General features: G+C 39.1%; 2 long non-coding RNA genes across 3 annotated transcripts; both read left to right on the top strand.

Annotated features, from left to right (window-relative positions):
• Window positions 1-893: 893 nt before the first annotated feature.
• Window positions 894-3,411, top strand: LOC148192871 (uncharacterized). The gene is made up of 3 exons (XR_015782417.1): window positions 894-1,354; window positions 1,460-1,565; window positions 3,179-3,411. It is a non-coding gene; the product is annotated as an uncharacterized LOC148192871 (long non-coding RNA).
• A 4,037-nt stretch (window positions 3,412-7,448) lies between these two features.
• Window positions 7,449-15,155, top strand: LOC148192870 (uncharacterized). Of its 2 annotated transcripts, XR_015781904.1 has the most exons (4): window positions 7,449-8,499; window positions 8,962-9,092; window positions 14,707-14,804; window positions 14,883-15,155. It is a non-coding gene; the product is annotated as an uncharacterized LOC148192870 (long non-coding RNA). The 2 variants fall into 2 exon arrangements; XR_015781903.1 differs by having other exon boundaries at window positions 7,449-9,092.
• The last annotated feature ends 1,100 nt before the right edge of the window (window positions 15,156-16,255 follow it).

The raw sequence follows: 16,255 nt of genomic DNA, 5'->3' as shown, positions 1-16,255 counted from the left end.
TCTCGGTTTTGGCAATCGTTACAAGGCGAGTTGGGAAGCAAACTGCAGATGAGTTCAGCGTATCATCCTCAAACGGACGGTCAGTCCGAACGTACCATCCAGACGCTGGAAGATTTACTGAGGACGTGCGTCCTAGATCACTTGGGCGCCTGGGATGAAATACTGCCGCTAGTGGAGTTCACGTATAACAACAGTTTTCAAGCTAGCATTGGTATGGCGCCGTTTGAAGCTCTCTATGGAAGGAAATGCCGAACGCCACTTTGCTGGTTCCAGGAAGGAGAGAACGTGCTAACTGGACCTGAGCTCATCCAGCAAACGACTGACAAAGTGAAGTTGATCCAGGAGAGATTGAAGACGTCCCTGAGTAGGCAAAAATCTTATGCGGATAGAAGAAGGAGGCCATTGGAGTTTGCTGCAGGGGATCACGTATTCTTGAGACTCAACCCAATTACTGGAGTAGGCAGAGTCGTTCGTCCAAAGAAGCTGTCGCCAAAGTTCATAGGACCGTACCAGATTTTGAGGAAAATTGGACCAGTAGCTTACGAATTAGCATTGCCACCTCAACTATCAAATCTACATCCGGTCTTCCATGTGTCTCAACTCAGAAAGTATATAGCCAACCCCTCTCATGTCTTAGAACTGGAAGACATTCACCTACAACCGGATCGAACGCTGGAGTTGCAACCAGTTCGTGTTGAGAACGTTCGCACAAAATTACACAAAGGGAAGGACGTTCGTTTAGTAAAGATAGTGTGGGACGCTAAGACTGGTGACTCAACTTGGGAAGTAGAGAGTGCGATGAGAGACTTGTATCCCCACCTATTCACGGGTAAGTTTTAAATTTTCGAGGACGAAAATTTTTGTAGTTAGGGAGAATGTGAGACCCTGAAAATTTCTCTGTAATTACCTGTCACATCACCATTAATACACCCCTCAATCCATTCTTATCTCATTTTAAAACCCATTTTCAAATCTGATAAACTCTCTGACATTCACTGAAACCACGCCCATCATTCTCTGAAAACGCACATGGCTTCCCCTGCACACACGCCACGTGTTGCAGAAGAAGCTTCCAGTTCAGAATTTAGTGGGCACGTGTCAGCTTGGGGTACGTTCGCTCAAACGAACGTGAATTTCACAAAACTGGATTTTCAGAAAACCCTCTCACCTGCACCACGCACTCTTCGTCTTCCTCTGAACCCAAACCTCCATTTTCTCCATCTTCTCTCTAAAACTTCCAACTTCTCTCTACTGTTAATCTTACGTTACTTCTCCAAACCCGTTTTCAGCACCGTAGGAACATTCATCCAGCTGTGGTCTTCCTTTTGGACCGAACAGAACTGGAATCCAACTGGTAAGTTTCTCTCTTTAGTAGCTGTCCATTAGGGTTTCATGCGAAACCATGCTATCGGTTTATGCATGTACTGTATCTGAATAAATTCTGGTTGTGGGTGTTTAGATCAAGTGGTTAGATTGAGTAGAAGGAACTTAAGGGGCTGTTGCGTATAGAAGAACTGTAGTTGAACGTGTGGAAATCATATTTTAGGGCGTACACTGCTATCCAGGTAAGGGGAGCTTATAAATTTAATTTATACTTGTATGAATCATGAACGTATGATATGAACTGTATGTATGATCAATATGTTGATTTTAGCATGTATGAATGAACGTTGATTGAACTGGATGCATGGAATATGTGTTGGCTGTGATGTATGAGTATATTTGATACGTATGAATGTGAATTGTATAAAGTCTGGAATTGTGTTGATTTAAAATTACAAAGTATGAATTACATGAGAAATATTGAGTTAAGATAAGTTGGAAAAAAAAATCTGGAATCCTGTTAAGGTTGAAAATCTGTATCTGAGAAAGTCCCTATGATAATTAACGCTCGTCACCGTACGGTCTTATACCGTTCGGTTTCCCTGCAAAGGCTTAGAATTGAATTCTTTCATTTGGGAAGAATTCGGTGTGAGAACGAGCGTCCTTATTGAGTTACTATGTTTGAGTGTTCGGCTCAACGTAGAGTTGTCGTACGCCTTAAATTAAACAATGCTGAAATGAGAACGTTCGGCCTTATGTCGAACGTTCGTTCGTAATAGCGTTCGGCCTTATGTCGAGCGTTCGTCTTTGATAGCGTTCGACCTTAAGTCGAGCGTTCGTCTTTGATAGCGTTCGGCCTTATGTCGAGCGTTCGTCCTAAAATAGCGCTAGGTCTTATAACGAGCGTTCGTTCTAAATTGCGCAATGTCTCAGACCAATCGTTCGTTCTAATTGAATACTCATTTGATAAAACAGCGTTCGTCCAAAGTATTAAATATTCAATTTTCTTTACGTTCGTTCCATTCCTGGCAGTGGTTTTCATATGCAAGTCTCTTCAAAAATAATTCTAAGTGTTCTTGATCCTCCATTGTGCATTAAATCTGGTGCAAGTTTTTATCCCAAATATTTTTCTAAGTACCAGTACACTTCAAAGTTGAGTCAGTTCATTTAATTGGTCAAACAGAAAGTACGTTCGTTATATATTTTTACTGATTATCCAGTAAATTCATTTAGACGTTCGTCCTCACCCTTCATTGGACTGAACGTTCGTCATTTTTGACTCCTGAACCTAATGATGTGAAAGATGATGAATTATGATAAGTTAAAGTGTGAACACTATGAGAACTGAATTTATGATGTTGGATTTTGGACGAGCGTTCCAGGGAGGAACGTCTCATATATATATATTGAAAGATTGAATTGGTAAAGTATGACTATGGTTAGCTAATGCTGGCTTGGTCCATCCTGATATTCCGTGATGCTCATCTTCACGTAGAAGGGAGTAGTCATGTGTGGGAATGGCAGGAGGTCTTTCGTATCCCTCACTTAGCAGGGGCGAAGGATTAACCTCGAGTGGCAGCTGTTGAGGGTATCCCAGTTACTACATCACTCGGGTGCAAGGACGCCTGTAGCTACACGGTTCATACAGTCCGGACGGTCGTCTTTTATATTTATAAAAATTTCTATATTCCAATATGTTAAAGTGTATGTTATACGTGTGCATTGATACGTTGAATGTGTATGATGAACGTATGAATTAAATATTATAAGCTTACCCTTGCATTTCCTTGTGTTGTCTTGTATACGTATCTCCGTCTTGTCAAATGCAATGATCATCCGTTGTGGATGTGAGCAGATGGTGGTGCATCCCTGGAAGAAATGCTGGAAGAAGAAAATTTAGAAGAAGCAAATCTGGTGCAAGTGGAAGTAAAGACCGAGCCTTAGAGCGCTCGTTTAAATGTTAGAGTAATTTGAGCGTTCGGCTATGTATTTTGTAAAGCCGTTCGTCCTAATGATCTCCATTTCTGTTTAAGCGTACGCTATTTTTATTATCCAAGTCGTTCGGCTTTTGAACTCTGCTTTATTAATGTAAAGACTGCTTATTTACTGTTAATTGTAATTAATTCTAAATTATGGTAATTACTATATTTTGGGATGTTACAATTACTATGTTGAATTCAGATTACTTAATGGGCATAAAACAAACAAAAAAACCAATACATGTTGTTTCATGTTTGTCAATCTTAAAGGTCACGTGTCATTTAAAAAACGATGCATGGCTTTTACTTTCTAGACCATACTATTCACTTAAGATCTAAGGGTAAAGATCTGACCTTCTGACTCTTACATTAAATAACTCCTCTGACTAGTCATTGTCTCTATACCTTTAGGCAGAACTCAAAGAATGCAGCAGCTTATATCCATGCCTTGTGAAATTTCTAACATACAAATTCCTAACACTCCCCCTTAAGCTGGAGCATACAAATTGTATGTACCAAGCTTGGAACAAATAAACTCAATCCGAGGACCCCTTAATGACTTAGTCAATACATCTGCGAGTTGATCGTTTGACCCAATAAACTCAGTACATATTTCTTTGGTCAACAACTTTTCACGAACAAAATGACAATCAATTTCTATATGTTTAGTCCTCTCGTGAAACACTGGATTTGATGCAATGTGGAGAGCAGCTTGATTGTCGCAATACATCTTCATAGTATGGATGTCACAAAATTTAAGCTCTTGAAGGAATTGTTTCACCCATATAACTTCACATGTTAATGATGACATTGCCCTATACTCGGCTTCCGCGGTTGATCAAGCTACTACATTCTGTTTCTTACTTTTCCATGAAATAATGTTTCCTCCCAGAAAAACACAAATCCTGTTGTAGACCGTCTATCAATAGGTGAACCTGCCCAATCTGCATCACAATACCCAAAGACATGAATGCTTCCTTTATCTTCATATAACAATCCTTGCCCGGGAGCCTTCTTTACATACCTTAAAATGCGAATGAGAGCATTCCAATGGTCAACACATGGAGCCTGCATGAACTAACTAACCACTCCAACTGCAAAGGATAGATCTGGCCTTGTAATAGTGAGATAAATCAGTTTGCCAACCAGCCTCCTATACCTCTCTGGATCGGAGAATAATTCACCTTCTTCTGTCCTTAATTTCTGGTTTGGGTCCATGGGACTGTCTACCGGTCTACAATCAATCATGCCTGTTTCTTGTAATATATCAAGAGCATACTTCCTTTGGGAGATTACAACTCCATCTTTTGATTGCGCTACTTCAATGCCTAAGAAGTATTTTTGAGACTTCCAAGATCCTTGGTTTGAAAATGTCTACACAAGTACTCTTTTAGTTGAGATATTCCAACAGCATCATTTCCTGTAATGACAATATCATCAACATATACTATTAAGTAAACACATTTCCCGAGAGAAGAATGACAATAAAAAACTGAATGGTCTGCTTCACTGCATTTTAGCCCAAATTTTTGAACAATGGAGTTAAACTTTCCAAACCAAGCACGTGGGGATTGCTTGAGGCCATATAGAGATCGATGCAATTTGCATACCATACCAGACTCCCCCTGAGCAACAAACCCAAGAGGTTGCTCCATATAAACTTCTTCCTCAAGATCACCATGTAGGAAGGCATTCTTGATATCCAATTGATGAAGTGGCCAGTGACGAATGGCTGCCATGGCAAAGAAGAGACGAATAGTAGTCTTCTTGGCTACAGGAGAGAAAGTGTCACAATAATCAAGACCATAAACCTGAGTGTAACCTTTTGCAACAAGCCGAGCTTTGAGCCGATCAATTTCACCATCAGGGCCAACTTTAACTGCATACACCCATCGACAACCAACCGCCTTTTTTCCTAGGGGAAGGGGCACCAGCTCCCAAGTATTACTATGGTCAAGATCCTGCATTTCTGCAATCATAGCTTGTCGCCATCCAGGATGATCAAGTGCTTCTTTCACATTCTTGGGTATAACAACAGAGGACACTGAGGATAAAAGAGAAAAATAGGAGGGCGACAATCGATGATAGCTTAGAAAATTATAAATGGGATGAGGGTTCCGAGTGGAACGAGTACCTTTTCTGAGGGCAATAGGCCATGCTGAATCATTTGCACCAGGAGGCGTGGGAGGAGGTAACGAGGGAGAAGAATCTGAAGTAGGAGATTCACCATTGTCTTGGGGAGGTGAACTATCCATTGGGGCCCTGTGTGGGATGATCTCAGTATGTGGAGAAACAGGTGTAGAAGGATTGTGATCAAGACTTGGAATGACAGAGACAGTGGAGCTATTTGACTCAGCCATTGGAATAGGAAGGACTTGTTGGAGGATAGAAACATCCTGAACAGATGGAGAGAAGTAAGGAGTCTGTTCAAAGAATGTGACATTGGCAGACATGTAATACTTCTTAGTTTCAGGAGAGTAACACCGATATCCTTTTTGAAGTCGAGAATAGCCTAAGAAGACACATTTGAGAGCGCGAGCGGAGAGTTTGTGTAGACCTGGAGACATGTCATGAACAAAACATACACAGCCAAACACTCGAGGAGATGTATGAAAGAGAGGATCATTAGGAAACAAAATGGAGAAAGGGACTTTATTATCAAGAGAGGAGGAGGGCATCCTATTAATAAGATAACATGCAGTTAAGATGGCATCCCCCAGTGATGGACAAGAATATGGGCACCAAGCAAAAGGGTACGAGCAGTTTCAACCAAGTGTCTATTTTTTCGTTCTGCTATACCATTTTGTTGTGGTGTATGAGGACAAGTAGACTGATGTAAGATACCATGGGAACTCAAGATGGCAGAAAAGAAGGATGAGAAATACTCTTTTGCATTATCACTTCTTAATATTTTGATTACTTGACCAAATTGATTCTTGATTTCATTCAAAAAGGATGTAAATATAGCTAACAATTCAGAACGATTTTTCATAAGATAAACCCAAGTACATCTTGAATATTCATCAATAAAGGTAACAAAATATCTAAAACCAAAGGAGGAGATACGACTAGGTCCCCATATATCAGAATGGATGATGGAAAAACTAGAATTACATATTGATTGAGACCTTTTAGGAAAGGAAGATCAAACATGTTTTCCTAATTGACATGACTCACATTCTAAGGTTTAGAGACCACTAAGTTCAGGACACATCTTTTTTAATTTGGACAAATGAGGATGGCCAAGTTGATCATGTAGCACTTTAGGATTAGGAGCAGCAACACAAGACACCCTTGGACGAGATCCAAAATGGTATAATCCGCCAGCTTCATATCCTTCTCCAATCTGTCTCCCCGAACCACGCTCCTGTATAACAAAAGATTTATGATCAAAGGTTATTGAACAATTTAACATTTTAGTCAACTGGCTTAAGGAAATTAAATTAAAAGGACAATTAGGGACAAAAAGGACTGAGTTGAGATTGAGGGAGGGAGACAAAGAAACATGACCGACTCCTTTGGAAGAAGTTTTAGATCCATTTGCAAGGGTTATGAAATGAGGTTTTTCTCGAAAGGAAATAGATGAGAACAAAGAGGTATTACCAGAAATGTGATCAGAAGCACCTGAGTCAATTACCCATGAATTTTGACATTCCATAGATTGAGAAACGCAGGCTGTTGATGTATTGGGAGATTGAGATGGTTGTGCCAAGCTGTTAGACTTTAACCTTAAATACTCTTGATATTCATCCTCAAAAAACATAGAAGTGGAGGTTTCAGTTTTCGAAGTGGAAGTTTCAGTCTTCGAAATATTGGCGATTTTGGAAGGGAAACCATGTAAGGAGTAGCAATTCTCTTGAGTACTACAAAATTGATGATAGATAGCGCTCAATACATAGCGCTTATTTAAATAAGCGCTATCTATTAAATAAGCGCTATCTATTAATGCACGAAACAATAGATAGCGCTTATTTAAAAAAACGCTATCTAAACCTATGACTATAGATAGCGCTTTTTTAAAAAAAACAGTCTATAAATAATTAATATTATTTTTTTTATTCATAATTTAAAATAAGCTAAAAGATAGCGTTTGTTTTAAAAAACGCAGTCTATTTCAACACAATAGATAGCGTTATTTGAAACAGCTGCGTGCTCTTTTACATTTCTCTTTGGGAGCTTCTTTCTACCCTCAGCCAAAATTTTCCCTCGTTTTCTAAATTTTCAGTTTCACTTCGTTTAGATTCATCAAACCCATTCCCCCAAATTTGACTTCGTATTTGCCCCCAAATTTCAGTTCGTATTTGCCCCCAAATTTTAAAAAACCTATCACAATATCTCCTAAATCACATTTTCGCGTTCCCTCTACAACCACATTTTCCCTCTTCACAATTCTAATTTCTCTTCCCTGCATCGCAATCTCGAATCTCTCCAGAAGCTTCTTCTCACCAAAGCCATCTTCATCGACGAAGACACGTTCTCCAAAGCCTTCCTTACCGCTGACCAAGCCCGCTCCATCAAACTGCTCCAGCAACGAGTTGAGACATTGGAGAGAGAGGTTGACTCTGCCATCACCGCTGCCGCTCGCCCTCGCTCTGAGAAACGACAAGCTGAGGCCACTCTGAAAGTCGCCGACTTGCACGCATTGGAGAGCTGGAAAGCGTTAAAAAATGAAAGCGCGATGGTGAGACCCACTCACATGGCTTTGGCATTTTCATATTATAAAGCAGTCGCTCACTCCATATACAGACATAATCACAGTGACCATAAACGACACTGTTTCGATCCAAGATGTCAGTCACGTCACGCCAAGATCTTCTCTTGTTCCACCATGCCAAACCCTAGGCTCCACCAAGCAATGCGGGATTTATCGGGAGAGGGTTAGCGTAAAGGTGCCAAACGAAGAAAATGCTTGTTTTCGTTTTCGTCGTTGTTGTCACCTTCATCTCCCTCTAGGAGTTTTGCTAGTGCCACGACCACGTTTACACGTTCACCATGCACCACCGCCACTCCGAACCCGTCAAAAAGTGGTCCCACACCGCTGCCAGAATCCCCCTCCTCCCGATAAGGGCACCGTCGACTACTACACTGAGTTGGCCGACCACGATCGCTTCCTCCGTGGCCGCAAACTCTCTCAAATCGACGCCAGTCTCGCTTTCTCCGATGGCAACTCCACCTTCCGCATCAGCTCCCTCGGATTGTACCTTTTCTTCTCTTTGATTCTTCTATTGTCATTATTTAAAGTTTTATTTTTCAAGATTTTAATTTAAATATAATCTCTTCCTACTCTTTTCTAACCATAAAATGATAGGAAGATTGAATTTTGTTAATAATTATGTTGAAACCGTTTTTAATTGTTGATAATGTGAAAATTAGTGTATGAAGAGTTGAAAATTAGATTCTTCTTTTAATTTAAATTGATTAATAATTTCTTTATAATAATTTAGTTATCAGTTTAATGAAGTGACAATGACTTAAGGTTTGAATTTTGAATGAGATTGGCCATGTTTAGAAAGAAGAAATTACTATTTAGATGTGAATAATGTTTAAGTTTGACCATTCTTTGTTAATGATTTCGGTGATGTTACGAATTTTTGTCAGTAATGTTTTTTCTTGGAGATTGGTTTCTGGTTTTCTTTATCCTTTTCTTTTTCTTCTGGAGATTCATACGACAGTTGAAATAGGACATCGGGAGTGAAGTTCATGGTGGCGCTTGATACCGGAAGTGACCTGTTCTGGGTACCTTGTGATTGCACAAGATGTGTTGCTACTGATAGCCCAACCTTTGCTTCGGTATGTTTTATTTTCCTTTTTTTTGTGACCAAAATGAAGTTGTTCCTATAGTATATTGTAGTTGATTATAGGGTTTTTCCATAATTGTCTTTTTAAGGGCATGTTGCAAGAAGGACACTTCTTTAAACATTGCATTGAATAAATGATTTTATTATTAGAAGAAATGTATCTAGTTAGATGCGTGTGTGGTGTAGTGGGGTTTTGGTTGATATATTTTTCATATTGAGTGTTTTGTTGCTTTATTTGTTTTATTTGATAAAGATTTTATTTGAGTGCCTTGTGTTTACGGTGGGTTGAAATGTTGATTGAAAACTAGAATGTCATTACACATTGGGTGATTGTATGTTTTATTGAAATATAGTGTAAATGTGAGTGGTTTGAGTCGCACTTGATGAATTATGTAATTTATGTTAAATTCCATCAAGTTTGGTGTTGATGAAATGGTAAGTAGTTTGTGTTTGGGTTCTAGAAATTTTCATTATATGCTCTGTTTGGCCTGTTCATAAACTGATTTGGGAAAAGGGTATAGTGACGTTGAATCTATCAAGTGAAAGAGAGAGAGTGGGGGAAGTGGTTCTGTGATCTTGTTGGAAGTTTAGACGTCTTAGAATTTACTAGAATTTAAGTGCAATGCTTATTAATGGGTTTGAGTCTTTTTTTTCTTATTTCCTAGATGTTTCACGTGACTAAATCTTTGGTTGTTTAAGTGCAGCCAGCATATGATGCCTTTATGTTTTCCTTCGGAGGAGTTGTCTGTTTGGACTAAAGTATGGTTGAAAATTAGTAATAGGTTGGCGGAAAGTGGTTACAAGTCTGATTCATAGTATGTTGATTTAAAATGAATAATCTTATTATCCGATACATGCTTAATTGAACTAGATTAGGTTGTCTTAATTTATTAAATCTAAGAATAACAGTAATCATCTTATCTTCAATCTGTTTAATAACCATAACCTCAATGTGTTTTGATATGTGTTAACTGATTTAGATTTCATAAGTTAAGTAATGGGTTAATGAATTAGGTGCATTATTTTAAAAAGTTCAGACTGTATCTCTCGGTGCATGGGGAATCCAATATTTTAGTACAAAATTGGTCACAATATCTCTGCATCTTTACTATGACCGTGCATATAGGCCATGCTTCTTAGTACTGCAGATACTTTATGTTTTTCCCTTGAATCTTTATACCAAATCATACAACTAGCCTCGAGGTGCATCATTGTTCTACTTCAACTTTTCGCTTTTTCTTTTCTTTAAAACAAAAATTCGAATTGTGGCGAAGTGGGACAATCCTCTTCTCTTTGTTTACAATCATCTTCTCTTTGTTTATTCATTACAAGACTTTATTCTGACCAAGGCTTGGTCTTAGTCTAGTTACGGTAATAAGTTTGTCCTAGTTCTAGCACCATTTCAATCAATTAAATATCTTCATTTAGTAGACAATCATTACTAATTTTAAATTACAGAAATTTTATTTTCGTTATATTTAAACCTTTTATTCTTATTATTACTGGTAAAAGTTTATTGTCCTTTAACATTTTTATATTTGTAACATACTGAATAATTACTACTGTTATACTAATAAAAGAACAGTATAAAATTATTTGTTTTGATGGAGTTAAATACATTAATTAAATTTATTGAATAACTATACAAATTGGAAATTATATGAAAAATTCAATTATTTATAAATATCAATGTTAATTGTGCTTACTTGTATAGTTATCCTCGAGTGAAAAACATTTTTAAGTGCTAGCTTTCTAATATGTGGAAGGCCAAAAACATTCTTACATTCTAGATATGCAAGTTTTGTGTCTTGTCCCCTGCTTTGTTTCTCAATTAAAAACGTTGTATTTGCAAGGATATATGTATAATTGTTACAGTTATTAGTTAATGGGGTTGGACTGAAAATTCACGTGCGGGTATGGTCTTTAACTTAAAAAAAAATTGAATGTGTTATGATGTTAAATGCTTGATGGATGGATGTGGGGTGCTGTTGTTTAGTTAATTTTAAAGATCTTGGCATACTTTATATGTTATGTTCAAGTATTCCAGTTGTTCATATAGTTGTTGTGCATTCATTTCTAATATGTTCAAAAAACCATTGATTGTTGTTTCGGTAGATATTTTTGGGACCGAGAGACTAACCTGCTGACGTGTCTGGGCCGCTCGCTCGCCTCCAAACTCCTGCTATTGGCCGATCGGTGTTGACACAAACCGATCGGTCTCCTTCTTGACGAGGGAGGATGTACCTGCAAAAGGTACTCCGACGCCCAAGTTAGGCGTGTGATTTGAAGAGCCTCGGCTCTTGGTTGAATATTTAGTGAATGATTATCACTATTGAGTATTTGAGAGTAGCTTAGAGTGAATAATGCGTAAGTGGAACGTACCTGGCTTTTGGCCCTGGCTTTGTATTTATAATTTATCTCATGGATCCTGAGCTGATATAAGCCCAATAAAATATAAACAGAATAAGATATAAACAGATTACCTGAATATCCGGTTGGTTGTTTGTAACCACTCGGTTAATATTTTATACTATACATTATGCCCCCCAAGTCCGAGTTAAGCGGTTGGCTTTAGCCGTGGTTAACTATAGGACTGATGAGTTTGAGGGAGGCTGTGTTGGCGGAATTGAAAGCATTTTACCGCTCGACTTTCAACATTAACCGAGCGGGATTTACCGCTCGTCCTTCAACAGGAACCGAGAGGAATTTACCGCTCGGTCTTCTACATTAACCGAGAGCGCTTTACCTCTCGACCTTTGACATTAACCGAGCGGGATTTACCGCTCGTCCTTCAACAGGAACCGAGAGGAATTTACCTCTCGGTCTTCAACCTTAATCGAGAGGATTTTACCTCTCGACCTTCGACATTAACCGAGCGGGATTTACCGCTCGTCCTTCAACAGGAACCGAGAGGAATTTACCTCTCGGTCTTCAACCTTAATCGAGAGGATTTTACCTCTCGACCTTCAACATTAACTGAGCGGGATTTACTGCTCGTTCTTCAACAGCTCTCGGTCTTCAACCTTAATCGAGAGGATTTTACCTCTCGACCTTCGACATTAACCGAGCGGGATTTACCGCTCGTCCTTCACCATGAACCGAGAGGAATTTACCTCTCGGTCTTCAACATCAACCGAGAGGGCTTTACCTCATTAGCCGAGCGGGATTTACCGCTCGTCTTTCAACATGAAAGAGAGGGATTTACCTATCGGGCTTCGACATTAACCGAGCGGGATTTACCGCTCGTCCTTAGACATTAAGCGAGAGGAATTTACCGCTCGTTCTTCAACATGAACCGAGAGGGATTTACCTCTCGGCCTTCGACATTAACCGAGCGGGATTTACCGCTCGTCCTTCAACATGAACCGAGAGGGATTTACCTCTCGGCCTTCGACTTTAACCGAGCGGGATTTACCGCTCGTCCTTCAACATGAACCGAGAGGGATTTACCGCTCGGTCTTCGACCTAGGAGTGCTTTTCAGGGAACGGGCTTTACCGTTCGGCTTTGAGAGGGTTTTACCTCTGCTTTGAGCTAGGAGTGTTTCCTAGTGAACGGGATTTACCGTTCGTCTTTGAGAGGGCTTTACGTCTCTCCCGAGAGGGATTTACCGCTCGGTCTTCAACATGAACCGAGAGGGATTTACCTCTCGGCCTTCGACATTAACCGAGCGGGATTTACCGCTCGTCCTTCAACATGAACCGAGAGGGATTTACCTCTCGGCCTTTGACATTAATCGAGCGGGATTTACCGCTCGTCCTTCAACATGAACCGAGAGGGATTTACCGCTCGGTCTTCGACCTAGGAGTGCTTCCCAGGGAACGGGCTTTACCGTTCGGCTTTGAGAGGGTTTTACCTCTGTTTTGAGCTAGGATTGTTTCCTAGTGAACGGGATTTACCGTTCGTCTTTGAGAGGGCTTTACCTCTCTCCCGAGGGGGATTTACCGCTCGGTCTTCGACCTAGGAGTGCTTCCTAGGGAACGGGCTTTACCGTTCGGCTTTGAGAGGGTTTTACCTCTGTTTTGAGCTAGGATTGTTTCCTAGTGAACGGGATTTACCGTTCGTCTTTGAGAGGGCTTTACCTCTCTCCCGAGGGGGATTTACCACTCGGTCTTTGACCTAGGAGTGCTTCCTAGGGAACGGGCTTTACCGTTCGGCTTTGAGAGGGTTTTACCTCTGTTTTGAGCTAGGATTGTTTCCTAGTGAACGGGATTTACCGTTCGTCTTTGAGAGGGCTTTACCTCTCTCCCGAGGGGGATTTACCGCTCGGTCTTCGACCTAGGAGTGCTTCCTAGGAAACGGGCTTTACCGTTCGACTTTGAGAGGGTTTTACCTCTGCTTTGATCTAGGAGTGTTTCCTAGTGAACGGGATTTACCGTTCGTCTTTGAGAGGGCTTTACCTCTCTCCCGAGAGGGATTTACCGCTCGGTCTTCAACATGAACCGAGAGGGATTTACCTCTCGGCCTTCGACATTAACCGAGCGGGATTTACCGCTCGTCCTTCAACATGAACCGAGAGGGATTTACCTCTCGGCCTTTGACATTAACCGAGCGGGATTTACCGCTCGGTCTTCGACCTAGGAGTGCTTCCTAGGGAACGGGCTTTACCGTTCGGCTTTGAGAGGGTTTTACCTCTGTTTTGAGCTAGGATTGTTTCCTAGTGAACGGGATTTACCGTTCGTCTTTGAGAGGGTTTTACCTCTGCTTTGAGCTAGGAGTGCTTCCTAGTGGACGGGCTTTACCGTTCGGCTTTGAGAGGGCTTTACCTCTCTCCCGAGAGGGATTTACCGCTCGGTCTTGGACTTGATCGTTAATTATGAACTTTGCTGACAAAATTGGCAATCAGTTCTTGCAATAGGAGACTTCCCCTTCGTTAATTGAATTCCATGATACTTTAAGCATGAAGTTCGTTTATGACTAGATCTTAGTCTGCACTTGCATAGTTGATGGCGTGGATTTCGATATATATTTGTTCAAGATGTTCATTGCTGAAATTCTCATGATGATATATATTATGGTATATAACCGTATAATAAATGATTCGGTTACCAGATATTATGAATTGCACCGAATAAATAACATAGATAATAAACAAGGTATCAAAACCGTTTCGAGATTTTATAATATTGTTGTTGATTGTTATCTCTAACACAATAATTTATTTGACTATTTGAATCATGCCAGAAAATGTTTCGGTTATAATAATTAGATAACTATATTTATAGTTATGTACTATATTATATATCATATATCATATAATATATTATGGATTATACTATATATTTAACATAAAAATAGTTGTTATAATAGTGGTTTAAGGCTTTTTGAGTATTGGTTGTTGATACATACATATATCCATTACCATGGGTAATGTGCTTAACTTTATATTAAACGCTGTTGTATACTGGAATAGAGCTATTTGGATTTTCATATGTCGGTTAAACTGATTTGGTGTATTGAGTCCAAATACTTATACATTTAATTTAGCAATTGAATGTCACGGTCTTGAATTTGATGCTGATATTTTTCAAAGGTTCTACTTTTGTTCTTTGTTGACAGCTTTTGTAATGTATGGGATGCCTTTACTCATTGTTACATTTTTTGTCAGGATCAAAATCAATGACAATGAATGATTGTGGATATTACGTGTGCCGATGTATAAAAGAAATTATTACATGATGTGAAGGAGGAATAATTTCAATGGATGTAAGTTATCTTTATTATCATAATTAATTTGTAGTAAAAATTTAATTGACTAATTTTATATTATCTTTTTTGTTGCAGTATTTTCTTAATTGCGTATATCAACCATATCGTGACAACAAATTATTGAAGTTAGGGAAGATTGATGTTACATGTAATCAGTACATGCTTATAGGTTGTTATGGTGATGTAAATGTTTATAGGTACAAGGATATATATGTTATGGTTGTATATATTGTCTTATAAAGCAATGTCATGTCATGACACGTAGTTGACACTCAAAGATTATATTTTGAAATATTATTATATCAATAGTTTTTATTTATATATTGAAGTATTGCATATTCTTTTTGAGACCTTTGTTTTCATTATATTTGTTTTAATACTTTATATTTTTATTTTGAATAATAGAACTAATAAATAACACAGGTTTGTATATAATAAAACAAATATTTTATATTTTCTTTTAAAAGATAATTTCATAATTTTTAAAATATTTTATTAAAAATTATTTTTTTTTATAAAATTTAGACCAATAGATAGTGCTTGTTTAAAAAAGCGCTATCTATTGGTATTAGACAATGGAAAATGTTATTTGGACAACGAAATTTTGACACAGATTTAACAACGCCACGTGTCAGCTCTTGATTGGCCAAATAAATTGAAAATAAAACAGAGAAAGGGTTACGGGGCGAGGGGTATTTTGGGATTTCGAGGTTAAAATTTGAAGAATTGGGTTTCGCGGTTTAGGGTGGGAAAGACGTTCGTTCAACCCTTGTCGCTCTCTCGCTCTCTCGTTAAAATTTAAAGAATTGGGTTTGGGCGGTTTCGGGTGGGAAAGAAGTTCGTTCAACCCTTCCATATTGTGTCTCGCTCTGTCGTTCGTCTTCGAAGCTTCCATCTTCGTTGTCGTTGTCTCGCTCTCTCGCTCTATCATTTTTACTTTGTGTTAATCTCACTTATAATGACAAAAGTAGTGATTGAAAAATGAACGCAACATTATAATAAGAATTTGAAAAGTACGAGACCATTTTCAGTAAAATTAATGGTAATTAATGGGAAGGAGTTGATCAAATTCTGAGTGGGGAGATGGATGTTGGTCATTGATCTAAACGCAAGAAGTGTGGAGTGACCCGTGATGAGTAGGGGGACGAAGTAGTGCAAGGGATGAGTCAGAGTGTTGAAAAAATGGTCTGGTAATCGTTTACAGAATCCTGGTAAACGATTACCCGAGAGAAAATTGGATTTTGTACATAAAGTCCAACACAGGTAGTCAGCCAGGTGAACAGGGGTCACCATTGGAAAAAAAGCTCAGTTTTAGGCAATTCTGCACCTGTCTGAGGCTGGTCCAGGTGTTTCAGTGGTGGGAGAGGGTGGTTGGTGATGTGATGTGTGTCCAAGGAGTGTGGGGTGACCCCTCATCAGTTGGAGGAGCAACCTCTGCAAGGGATGAG

This window comes from Vigna umbellata, chromosome 9 (genome assembly GCF_029865625.1).
Source record: "Vigna umbellata cultivar VRB3 chromosome 9, Vumbellata_1.0, whole genome shotgun sequence".
In the NCBI taxonomy this organism is placed as follows: Eukaryota; Viridiplantae; Streptophyta; class Magnoliopsida; order Fabales; family Fabaceae; genus Vigna; species Vigna umbellata.
Note: the sequence above shows the minus strand (reverse complement) of the source record. Positions and strands in the feature narration are given on the sequence as shown.